The sequence below is a fragment of the Palaemon carinicauda genome, chromosome 38 (assembly GCF_036898095.1).
Source record: "Palaemon carinicauda isolate YSFRI2023 chromosome 38, ASM3689809v2, whole genome shotgun sequence".
NCBI lineage: Eukaryota > Metazoa > Arthropoda > Malacostraca > Decapoda > Palaemonidae > Palaemon > Palaemon carinicauda.
Window position 1 is genome coordinate 56,780,882 of NC_090762.1, and position 12,117 is coordinate 56,792,998.

The 12,117-nt window shown below is 40.3% G+C and overlaps 1 long non-coding RNA gene across 2 annotated transcripts in view; it reads right to left on the reverse strand.

Moving 5' to 3' along the window:
* Window positions 1-12,117, reverse strand: part of LOC137630648 (uncharacterized) — a 92,260-nt gene that overhangs the window by 57,201 nt on the left and 22,942 nt on the right. Inside the window, exon 1 of one of the 2 annotated variants that reach the window (XR_011041745.1) lies at window positions 6,841-7,128. The exons of the other annotated variant lie outside the window; for it this stretch is intronic. This is a non-coding gene — a long non-coding RNA (uncharacterized lncRNA). Of the gene's footprint in view, window positions 1-6,840; window positions 7,129-12,117 lie in introns of those variants that run through there. 2 annotated transcript variants of the gene reach the window in all.

The following is a 12,117-nucleotide window of genomic DNA, read 5'->3' on the forward strand; positions in this document are numbered from 1 at the left end:
TCCTATACCCTTTAATCGTAGGGGCTGAAAGGGATCTCTCATTCCTAAGATGTAGAAGGAAGTCAGCTATTTGGGTCACAGAGGTATTGGTAGAGGATATTGAATTGGCTCTACACCAGCTTCGGAAGACTTCCCACTTAGATTGGTAGACTCTACGAGTGGAAACCCTTCTTGCTCTGGCAATCGCACTGGCTGCCTCCTTCGAAAAGCCTCTAGCTCTAGCGAATCTTTCGACAGTCTGAAGGCAGTCAGCCGAAGAGCGTGGAGGTTTGGGTGCAACCTGTCTACGTGAGGTTGACGTAGAAGGTCCACTCTTAGAGGTAGAGTCCTGGGGATGTCGACTAGCCATTGAAGTACCTCTGTGAACCATTCTCTTGCAGGCCAAAGGGGAGCAACCAGCGTCAGCCGTGTCCCTTCGTGCGAGATGAATTTCTGCAGAACTTTGTTTATTATCTTGAACGGTGGGAATGCGTAAAGGTCGAGATGGGACCAGTTCAGTAGAAAAGCATCCACATGAACTGCTGCAGGGTCTGGAACAGGGGAACAGTACAGCGGAAGTCTCTTGGTTATGGAGGTGGCAAACAGATCTATGGTAGGTTGACCCCACAAGGTCCAAAGTCTGTTGCACACACTCTTGTGGAGGGTCCATTCCGTGGGAATGACCTGATTCCTTCTGCTTAGGCGATCTGCTGAGACGTTCATATTGCCCTGAATGAACCTCGTGACCAGAGAGAGGTTTAGACCTCTTGACCAAATGAGGAGGTCCCTAGGCTCCTCGAATGGGTCCCTCCTTGCTTGGAGATGTAAGCCAAGGCTGTGGTGTTGTCTGAGTTCACCTCCACCACTTTGCCTAGCAGGAGGGACTTGAAGTTCAGCAGGGCTAAATGAACTGCTAGTAGCTCCTTGCAGTTGATGTGGAGCAATCCCTGTTCCTCGTTCCACGTTCCCGAGCATTCCCGTCCGTTCAAGGTCGCACCCCAGCCCGAGTCCGATGCATCTGAGAAGAGATGAAGATTGGGGGTCTGAATAGCCAACGATAGGCCCTCCCTGAGAAGGAGATTGTTCTTCCACCACAGGAGAGTGGTCTTCATCTCTTGGGTGATTGGGATAGAGACTGCTTCGAGAGTCGAACCCTTGTCCCAATGAGCTGCAAGATGGAATTGAAGAGGGCGGAGGTGGAGTCTCCCTAGCTCGACGAACAGGGCCAGTGATGAAAGGGTCCCTGTGAGACTCATCCACTGTCTCACCGAGCAACTGCTCCTCTTCAGCATGCTCATGATGCACTCTAGGGCTTGGCTTATCCTGGGGGCCGATGGAAAAGCCCGAAAATCCTGACTCCGAATCTCCATTCCCAGGTACACAATGGATTGGGAGGGAATGAGCTGAGACTTTTCTATGTTGACTAACAGACCCAGTTGTCTGATTAAGTCCAAAGTCCAGTTGAGATTCTCCAGACAGCGACGACTCGTGGAGGCTCTCAACAGCCAGTCGTCTAAGTAGAGGGAGGCTCTGATGTCCGATAAGTGTAGGAATTTTGCTATATTCCTCATCAGATGAGTGAACACCATAGGAGCCTTTCCTAGACTTGCTCCTGTAAGAGTCTGGACGGGAGCTTCCTCGGCTGGGGGCTCTACCACGAAAGGGCGGTATGAACCTCGTAGCAGGGGTATCAGCCACTGGGGAGCGATAAGTCTTGGGGACTGAGGTAGCAACCTTAGACTTACGAGCCGATGAGGCTACAAGATCGTGTGTGTCCTTTTGTATCAGGGCAGCAGACAAGTCCTTAACCAGCTCTTCGGGGAAGAGGAACTTCGAGAGCGGAGCAAAAAGGAGTTGTGACCTTTGACAAGGTGTAATGCTGGAGGAAAGGAAGGTACACAGCTGTTCCCTTTTCTTCAAAACCCCTGATACAAACATCGACGCAAGCTCACCAGATCCATCCCTAATGGCCTTATCCATGCAGGACATTAATAGCATGGCAGAATCCTTGTCCGCAGGAGAGGTCTTCTTGCTGAGGGCCCCCAGGCACCAGTCTAGAAAGTTGAACATCTCAAATGCTCTAAATACTCCCTTCAGTAAGTGATCAAGGTCTGAGAAGGTCCAGCAAACCTTAGAGCGCCTCATTGCAGTTCTCCGAGGCGAGTCTACCAGACTTGAGAAGTCAGCCTGGGCAGAGGCAGGTACTCCCAAGCCTGGTGCTTCTCCTGTGGCATACCAAACGCTCGCTTTCGAAGTGAGCTTAGTCGGAGGGAACATGAAAGAAGTTTTGCCAAGGTGTTGCTTAGTCTGCAGCCACTCCCCTAAGATCCTTAACGCTCTCTTAGAGGACCTTGCTAAGACTAGCTTAGTATAGGTGGACTTAGCTTGTTGTATGCCCAGCGAAAACTCAGATGGCGGAGAGCGGGGAATAGCAGAGACAAAGTGGTCTGGGTAAACCTCCCTAAGCAGAGCCAAGACCTTACGAAAGTCAATAGACTGTGGAGAAGGCTTGGATTCATCCACGTCTGACGAGGGATCCAGGTGTGCCGCCTCATCATCAGACGCCTCATCACCAGAGTGTAGCGAAGAGATCGGACAAGAATGCTGAACAGCAGAGTCAGAACGAGTAGGAACAATATTAGTGGTTTCCTCTTCAAGTAACTGTTGAGGGAAAACCTGAGGCTCAGACTGCAAAGGCTGAATAAAAGACGAAGCAGAAGGAAGGCGCATGGGTGGAGGAGGCTGACTCCTAGCATGAGTGGTTGAACCCAAGGGTTGCGCTTGCTGAGCTGTTGGAGGAAGCGGAGTAGCAAGATCCTGTTCCTGTGGTGTGAGCGGAGCGCGATGAGGTAGAGGCTGCGCAGAACAAGGTAAATGTCTCGCAAGCTGAGGCTCCTGAGGCGCAAGGCTAAGGTGTAGTGGTGCTTGCCTTGTGGAGGGTTGAGCTCGCTGCAGCGAGAGCTGAGGAGACTGACTCATGGACGGGAGAGGTTGTTGTACCTCAACCGAGTGTTGCACCACTGGTGGAGCAGCAAGTGGAGGCGGAGGAAGAGAGGTATAATCCTCCTGATCCCATTGTAAAGGTTGCCTTAAAGAAGGCGGAGGCTGAACACCACTGGGAACAGCAAACTCAGAACGAGGCTCAACATCGTACGCCTGGCAGGTGGTACTGCGATCAGGCGGAGCGAGCGCAGGCGGAGCGAGCGCAGGCGGAGGGAGTGTAGGCGGAGGCGGAGGCGCAACACTCTCAGCCCGACACTCACGCATCAAGTCCGAAAGCTGTGCTTGCATGGACTGTAGAAGAGTCCATTTGGGGTCGGCAGAAACTACAGTAGGCTGAGGTAAAGCCTTAACAGTCGAGCTCTGTTGTGGCAGAACCTTACTCCTCTTGGGCGGAGTGCAGTCGACAGATGACTGCGGCGAGTCAGAGCTGAGCCAATGACTGCAACCTGGCTGAGCACTCGCGGACTGGACTCTGCGTTTAAGTGGTCTCGAGACCTGAGACCAACGTTTCTTCCCTGACAGTTGATCAGCGGACGAGAAAAAGACGGGCTCAATCGTCTGCAGGTGGGAGTGACGGTCTTTGGAAGACACGCCCGCAACCACCGAGGATACTTCTGTGCGCCTAACAAGGCCTGCCGAACCCTTATGCCCTTCGACATTGCTTCTCCCCTGGGCTTGGGAGCTTGCAAGAGGTCCCGGACTGGGAGGACGACTGGCTCGCACAGAAGTATCCTCACGCACCACACTGGCACTGACACTAGCACTTGGCACTGCACTGACACTAGCACTCGTCACAGCACTGGCACTAATTCCACCCACTGCACTCTTGACCTTAAGTTCCTTGACTTCGGCCATCAGAGACTTATGATCACTTACCACTGACTCTACTTTATCGCCTAAGGCCTGAATAGCACGCAAAACAACAGACATATCAGGCGGAGGGCAAACAGTAGGTTCGGGGGTAGCCACTACAGGGGTAGGAAAAGGTAGGGGATCATGAGGTGAGGAAAAAAGTGAAGAGTGAGAAGAACTCCTCCTAACTCTACCTCTCTCTAACTTAGTTGAATATTTCAAAAGACGGACAAATTCCAGTTCCGAAAGTCCGGCGCATTCCTCACATCGATTTTCTAACTGACAGGGCCTGTCCCTACAGTCAGAACAAGCGGTGTGAGGATCTACCGAGGCCTTCGGAATACGCCTATTGCAAGACCTACATCGTCTATGGGAGGGGGCTTGCGAAATGTCAGACATCTTGAATCCAAAGAGTTAGCCAAAGGGGGTTCCAAAATCAAGCAAAAGATCGTTAACCGTTAATCAGGACTATATAAAAGCTATCTAGCTAATATAAGAAGGTTTCCAGTAAAGCGACAGCCAAAATCTGAGAGAATACTTCACCAATTAGCCGTGAAAATACTCGAAGATCATAAGCGTATCCCAGAACGTCTTGCCGGAAGCACGACAGAGGAATAATTGAGGAGGTGTCAACAAGAAGTACTTGAGTACCTGGCCACAGGTGGCGCTGGTAAGTACACCCCCTTCTAGTATTGTGATAGCTGGCGTATCCCTCCATAGAATTCTGTCGGGCAACGGAGTTGACAGCTACATGATTATCGGGTAAGTTTAATATTGAAAATAGTGTATTTGCAAAGATCTATTCAATTATGCAAGTTTCAATGTCCAAATAAGGTATTATAGTTCCTGTCGGGAAAACCTTCCTAATAAAATAAAATTTTCTTGTATAAACAATAACGTTTTCTTAGATAATGACCTTTATTTCTATAACAAATTAGCAGTTAGTAAGATATACCTTAATGTATCCTAATACAATAGGGGGGCCACTCAATTGGGAATCGGGAGTTTTGGGTGGGGAAAATTTACTGGAGAATCGACAAATAATGTCATAACTAACCTTATCTACTCTATAGGCCGCATAATAAATCTAGGAAAAATTACACAAAATATCGGCATCCTACAGCTAGGCTAACCTCCTGAGATGTCTCATTTGTTTGTTAACATTCAATGATTCCCATGTATACTCTCCTTTTCATTCGGGTGTACATACCTTAATACACATTAACCACTTTAAGCAAGTCACCTCTACCCTCCACAACAATCTCAGGGACTGGCAGGAAACCCTGATGATCCCCAACCTTCCATGTCTCAATCACAAGTTAAGATATTATATGTAATTTACTTTTAGGGTATGTGGCCTGGGTAGGGGGGTGGGGGTTTGCCCTGGGGCTAGGCTAGTGACATGGGTATGTTTGTGACCTGGATAGAGGGGCCTAGTTAGGCCTGTAAGCTGGGAACTACGATAAAATTATAGAATGGTAGAATAAAAGGTTTGTAGAAAAGAAGACTGGTTTGTTACGTATTTTGTGGTGTTTTGAACGTTTTTGATAATGATTCCTAATGGAAATCCATAGTTAACAGAAATAACTGAAAAGCCATGACTCTGCAATATGCATTTTTATCAATTATGTTTGAAACATCTTAAAATATAGCGTACTTGTCCAATCATGTTAATATTTAAGTTAACTTTCTTGAAATTTGTTTCCATCAATCATCATACAAAGTCATCATAATAAAAAGTTACTGTAATCAAAACATAGTAACAGTAATGAAACACTATCAAAACACTGGAGCTTTTGTTTGCCAGGACATTATGACACATAGAAATTGTGTTTTTCCATCCCATTTGCTATGATGTCGTTCATAGCAGTGTTCATATCATAAAGACCTTGTTACATAATTGAGCTAAAGATTTAAAATTTTTTTACTCTGCCGTAAACTTGCTTTGCTCATGAAGAAACATTATCTCACTACTGTACTCCTATGTTCTGGCAAGCAGACTATGTTTCACTAGGGGCATTAGCCCCGTGGGCAAGTACTTTGGCGTTAATTATCAATTATACAAATATAGAGGGGTAAATACACACTTTACGAAGGGCGAGTAGTAGCATTGCGCTCCACAATCTGTTCGCATATAGACTAAATATATCAAATGAGCATTTCTACTCTAACCTTTTGTTATTAACATGATCAATAAAATAAAAGCTATGATTAGGGTATATTGCATACTTCAATATTGAAAATAAATAAGGTTTAAAATATTAAACAATGAGCCCTTTATTCTGTTCATACAAGTAACTTATGGCAGAAGCACCACTTATCAGTGTTCTGAACTACCGGGAGAAAGCAGGCTCCTACGATATGTTCTATGACGACAATGGAAGCAAAACGGTTATTTCTAAATATTTGTAACTTTGTTAATAGTGCTTTCTGCCATTAGTATATGGTATTGAAAACAGTGTACAGGTATTTGAAAAGATCTATCCATTTATGCAAGCTTCAATGTCCTAACTAATACAGCACAATTTTTTAAACGGAGCGGAACTACTAGGTTAAGTTAGGTGAGATGTGGTTAGATTTGTTGGTTTTATTATAGTTACGGACAGAGAAAACTTTCCTAGTAAAAATCAACTTTTCCCTCTAGAGAAATGCCCACCGTTTTCTTGATTGTTCTGTTTGTTTGCAATTAAAATGGTTAAATATGGTTAAATCACGTTATTCACTACAGGAAAAAGTTTCTGTTCGAAATGTTTCCCTGTCCGTACATATAATTTTACCGATGTTACCTTTCGTATGAATCCTGAAATTGATATTTTCGTACCCTTGGAAAGGGAGGATGATGGGAAAACAGTTTGTTTTTTTCTATTAGAAATGGTTTTCCCGACAAGAACTACAATTTAACCTTAAATAATATTGCACGGTTCTATAATGGAAGCTTTGCATTTACGAGTACCTGACAAAAAATTGTATGCTTACTTTATCAGACAAATAATGAATATAAATTACCTTTGGTTCCTCATAAGAATTTCTTCCAATGTGCAAAGGCGGTTCCAAGCATCCTTGGCCTCTAATAGTCATGTTTTCTAAACTTCCATCCACAATCCAAATAGCAAGGGATACTTCGTTGATTAATTTAAACATATCATCTAAATGAGCGTGATCTCAAATTACCCGTTTTATATTCCGTTTATACTTAGTACAAGAAAACTGGCCACCTTCTTACTAAAGTCACACCAACAATTTGACAAATCAAAACAAGAAGTCACTCAAACTTGACATTTGAGTCGACATACAGCACAGCAGTTCACTTCTTCTTTAGTCACCTTTAAATGACAGTTGCTCCAGTAGTTACAGTGAAATTTAAATCTCTTACATTATTATTATTATTATTATTATTATTATTATCATTATTATTATTATTATTATTACTTGCTAAGCTGCAACCCTAGTTGGAAAAGCAGGATGCTATAAGCCCAGGTACTCCAACAGGGAAAATAGCCTAATGAGGAAAGGAAACAAGGAAAAATAAAATATTTCAAGAAATTAACATTGAAATAAATATCTCCCTTATAAACTATAAAAACTTTAACAAAACAAGAGGAAGAGAAATAAGATAGAATAGGGTGCCCGAGTGTACCCTCAAGCAAGAGAACTCTAACCCAAGATAGTGGAAGATCATGGTACAGAGGCTATGGCACTACCCAAGACCAGAGAACAATGGTTTGATTTTGGAGTGTCCCTCTCCTATGGGAGTTGCTTACCATAGCTAAAGAGTCTCTTCTACCCGTGCCTAGAGGTAAGTGGCCACTGAACAATGATAGTGCAGTAACCCCTTAGGTGAAGAGGAATTATTTGGTAATCTCAATGTTGTCAGGTGTAAGAGAACAGAGGAGAATATGTAAAGAATATGACAGACTATTCGGTGTATGTGTAGGCAAAGGGAAAATGACCAGTACCAGACAGAATAATCCAATGTAGTACTGTCTAGAGTTCCAGTGGTCGGGGAACAGGAGTAAATTACCCCAAAAGGGGTAATCTAGACATTTTTTTTGGGGGGGGGGGTAATATTGAACGATTTTGAAAATTGGAGAAAAAGTATGTACTTAAGAGCCCCAAATCTAAAGAACTACGGAAATGGAGAAATACTGTTTGATATCAGATGCTACTACTTCCTCTATATGATATTATAATATTCAATAATCTATATAAAATATATTCAACCTGTTTAATAAGTCTATTACTCTAGTATTACGTGTTTTACATCGTAGTTAAAAAGATAAAGTGTGGGTTCTTAAAACCGAATTTGAAATTTTTCTGATTAATCAAAAACACAAACTTGCAGACAAGTTCAGAAAATCAACTTGACTAGCTCTTCTTGCATACTTTGCTGCGATATGTTGGACATGTAAATGAGCTGAATAAGGTATTGCAAGTAAAGAAAATTGATCTCATCTTAGCTAGGGAAAAAATTTCAGCATTTGTTTCAGGGCTTTAGCATTGAAACTAAAAAGTAAATGCCAATAACACTGCCGTCTTTCCAAACCTGGCAAAGTTTTTGCAGTCTTTGTGACATGTAGGAATTGGTCATAAGGCACCTGTCTTAACTTAGGAATAGGTTTTGCAACTACTTTCCAGAACTTGATTCCCATCCTATAAACTGGGTTGTACAGTATATCCCTTCGAATGTGAACTGGCTGATTTGCCTGAAAAGCGTGAAGGGTTGGCAGAAAAGCTTATTGAACTTCGTCCCATCAGTGAAACTAGCATGAAATTTGAGACCAAGGATGACCTCTCAAATTTTTGGATGTCAAAAGCTGAAAATGCTCATAAAACTGCACTATTGGAAGCAAATAAAATGCTTCTACCTTTTGCAACAACCTAGCTTTTTTAACTAAGTTTTTCTACCATTGTAAATCTAAAAACAAAATACAGAAACTGGCTGGATCCTGAAGGCAGCATCCAAGTAGCAATGGCATAAAAATCCCTGATATTGAGTTTGTAAAGAAGAAACATCATCATTACTTCCAAAGCCTGAAGGAGCTGTAATTAATTAAATATTCAAGTTAATGTTTTTTTTTCGTAAGTTTTATCTATTTCCTAGGCTTATGCCAGAAAGGGTAAAAAAATTTCCCCATAATTGTGGATTAAATAACTTTTTCCTGTTTTTTTTTTTTTAATGAATTTTAAAGACAATATAGTCAATAATTTTGCTTCTGGGCCATGTAATGCTAAATAGGGTGACTGATTTATTTCAGTTTATAAATGCATAATTTCTTACGATTTTTTTTTTTTTGCACTTTTCCTATGCCAAAAAATACAGACCTTTACTTCCTAATGATAGATCAATTAAACAGTTAAACATTATCGCACTATATATATTGCGAATTCGATAAGAAAATTGGTTTGTCTCTCAGACTACTTGTAGTACTCTGAGAGACAAGTCAGGGGTAAATTAATTTTATTATAAAATATTATTGGGGTAACACTCAAAAAAGTTACCCGATCCATGGTCTAGACAGTCAACGGACCCCATAACTCTCTAACGGTAGAATCTCAACGGGTGCCTGGTGCCCTGGCCAACCTACTACCTACTACAGGGTAGGAAAAGACATGAATAGTACATTATGTGTTGTAAAATATGTGTTTATTACCAACTGAGATATGTGGCAAAATCTTGTGTTCCATCTAATATTTTATATTGGAATGAATTCAGCCTGGCATTGGGTTAGCTTGCAATCAAAGGTTTTTATCCCATCTTAAATGTACTTATTAGTAAAGAATGTATGTATATGTATCTATAAGTCTGTGTCTGACCATATCTTTATACCATTATTGAACTTCTTTTAATGACCCCCTTTATATATCATTCCTGTAACTTTCTTACGACCCTAACCATGTGCGGTAGGCCTACCAAACACAATAACGGGACTTTGATGGGGTAGGCTACTATACAAAACCACGCAATTTGGTTATTTGTTCTCATCTTTTCTTTGTTAGTTTTCGGGCATCATAGGAACTTATTTTTACTCGCACCCGACGACCAATTTTCACAAATTTAGGCAATGCTTAATATTTTAAACAAACCTCTCCTTTAAGGTGGATCCTTTTAATATTGTTATAGTTCTTGAAATATTTCATTTCATGGTGTCTCTTGTAGTTTATTTATTTCCTTATTGCCTTTCCTCACTGGGCTACTTTCCCTGTCGGATCCCTTGGGCTTATAGCATTCTGCTTTTCAAACTAGAGCTGTAGCTTAGCAATTAATAATAATAAAAATAATAATAATAATAATAATAATAATAATGACAGAGCAATGTCCAAGAGACTTACCAGGAGGGACAGGGCAATCAATAGCTGCTGATGACTAAGCAGATATAGCCTATCCTTAAGCGCCATAAAAATATAGAAAAGTTAGAAAAAAAAATTAAAAAGATAAAAAATCCATCAATCTCTAGCTAGGGCTAACAAGGATCAGGGACGGTGAAGTTGTGAACGAACAATACCGATAAATTTTTTGAGCCGAGAATAAGGCTCGAATTTCGACCAGATCCTGTAATCGAGTCCTTATTTTTATAAAGCTTAGTACGTCGATCTGTAACAATTTTTAGTAATGAAAATTTATAATTGAATAAAGTATATAAATGCTGTGTAACCCCAATATCAGTAAAATGATTTTTGTTGAAATAATCTATGGACATGGCTTAATAATTCCTCTACTTAGTAATCTGTTGGACAGGTGTTCAAGACAGCTCAAGCCTCAAGCTCGATAGTTTCTAGTGGTGTCTGCAACATCGCTAAGCCTATTGATCTACCTGCTGAGTATACCAGGCATTGCCTAACTCTCCCACGGCCACCGATAGGCGATAGCTCCCCGGTCATAGCTTTGTGGAGAGGGGGCTTGGACGCTGATGATATAGGCCTACATACTGTATATACAGCCCTGTCCATTACTTTTGCCATTCACATGCGACCGTTAATCTAAATGCGAAACTTATTATTATTATTATTATTATTATTATTATTATTATTATTATTATTATTATTATTATTATTATCCCCGCTAAGAAGGTCATGTTTTCGAGTCGGTTTAATTATTTATTTATTTGTATTGTAATCATTACTAGCTAAGCTGCAACCTTAGTTGGAAAAGCAAGATGCTTTAAGTCAAGGACTCCAATAGGAAAAAATAGCACAGTGAGGAAAGGAAGTAAGGAAATAAATAAATTATATGAATAGTAATAAACAATTAAAATAAAAAAATATATATTTTAAGAACAGTAACATCATTAAAACAAACTTCAAAAAGAGTCTTATGTCAGCCTATTTGTTATAAAAAAAAACTATTACAATCTATGTCAAAATTTGCTAGTCTTCCGAGTTAACGTTCATAGTAGTTATCTTAGTCCTCTTGGATAGATCAGCATTAATAGAGTACTCTCGTAACCCTGGGATAGATGATGTCTTGAAATTTTTTATTTCTATTTGTGGCTTTTTGTTTCCGAACATCACGTTTGGTGTATTTAAACTATATTACAAATCTCTCTCTTTCTCTCTGCATATATATATATACATATATATATATATATATATATATATATATATATATATATATATATATATATATATATATATATATATAAATATATATAATGTACGTATATATATATATATATATATATATATATATATATATATATATATATATATTTATTTATTTATTTATCATATATATGTGTGTGTGTGTTGCAAATCATAAAACGAGAAAAAGCGAAATGTTGCGAGATCGAAGTAGTTTCATTAAAAGAAAAATTGAATATTCGTCCTTTCGGGTGCTCATCTTCAGAATGCAAACCGATTTACGTTTAAACTCGATAATGAAAGCTTGGCTTATAATAATAATAATAATAATAATAATAATAATAATAATAATAATAATAATAATAATAATAATAATAATAATAATAATAATTCTGCCGTTTTTCGTGTGCAAATTCAACTGAGATCTGCATTGTTATATTTCGTTCCAATTTACCGCGTAGAAATATTGTGATGATTACTCCAAAGATGATAGGCCTCCCGCATTTCTAAATAAAAGAACCCTTTCGGTTTGTGTCAAAGGAGACTGAAAGGAAGACCATTATTTCTGTGACATCAAATAGGATTTTAGTCTTATGCAAATTCGCTTGCAATTTATTTTTCTATCGTCTAGAATCTAGATGTTCAATATACAGCATGCATACGGAGACACGTGTCGAATTGCTCGAGCTTATCCAAAATTCTGTG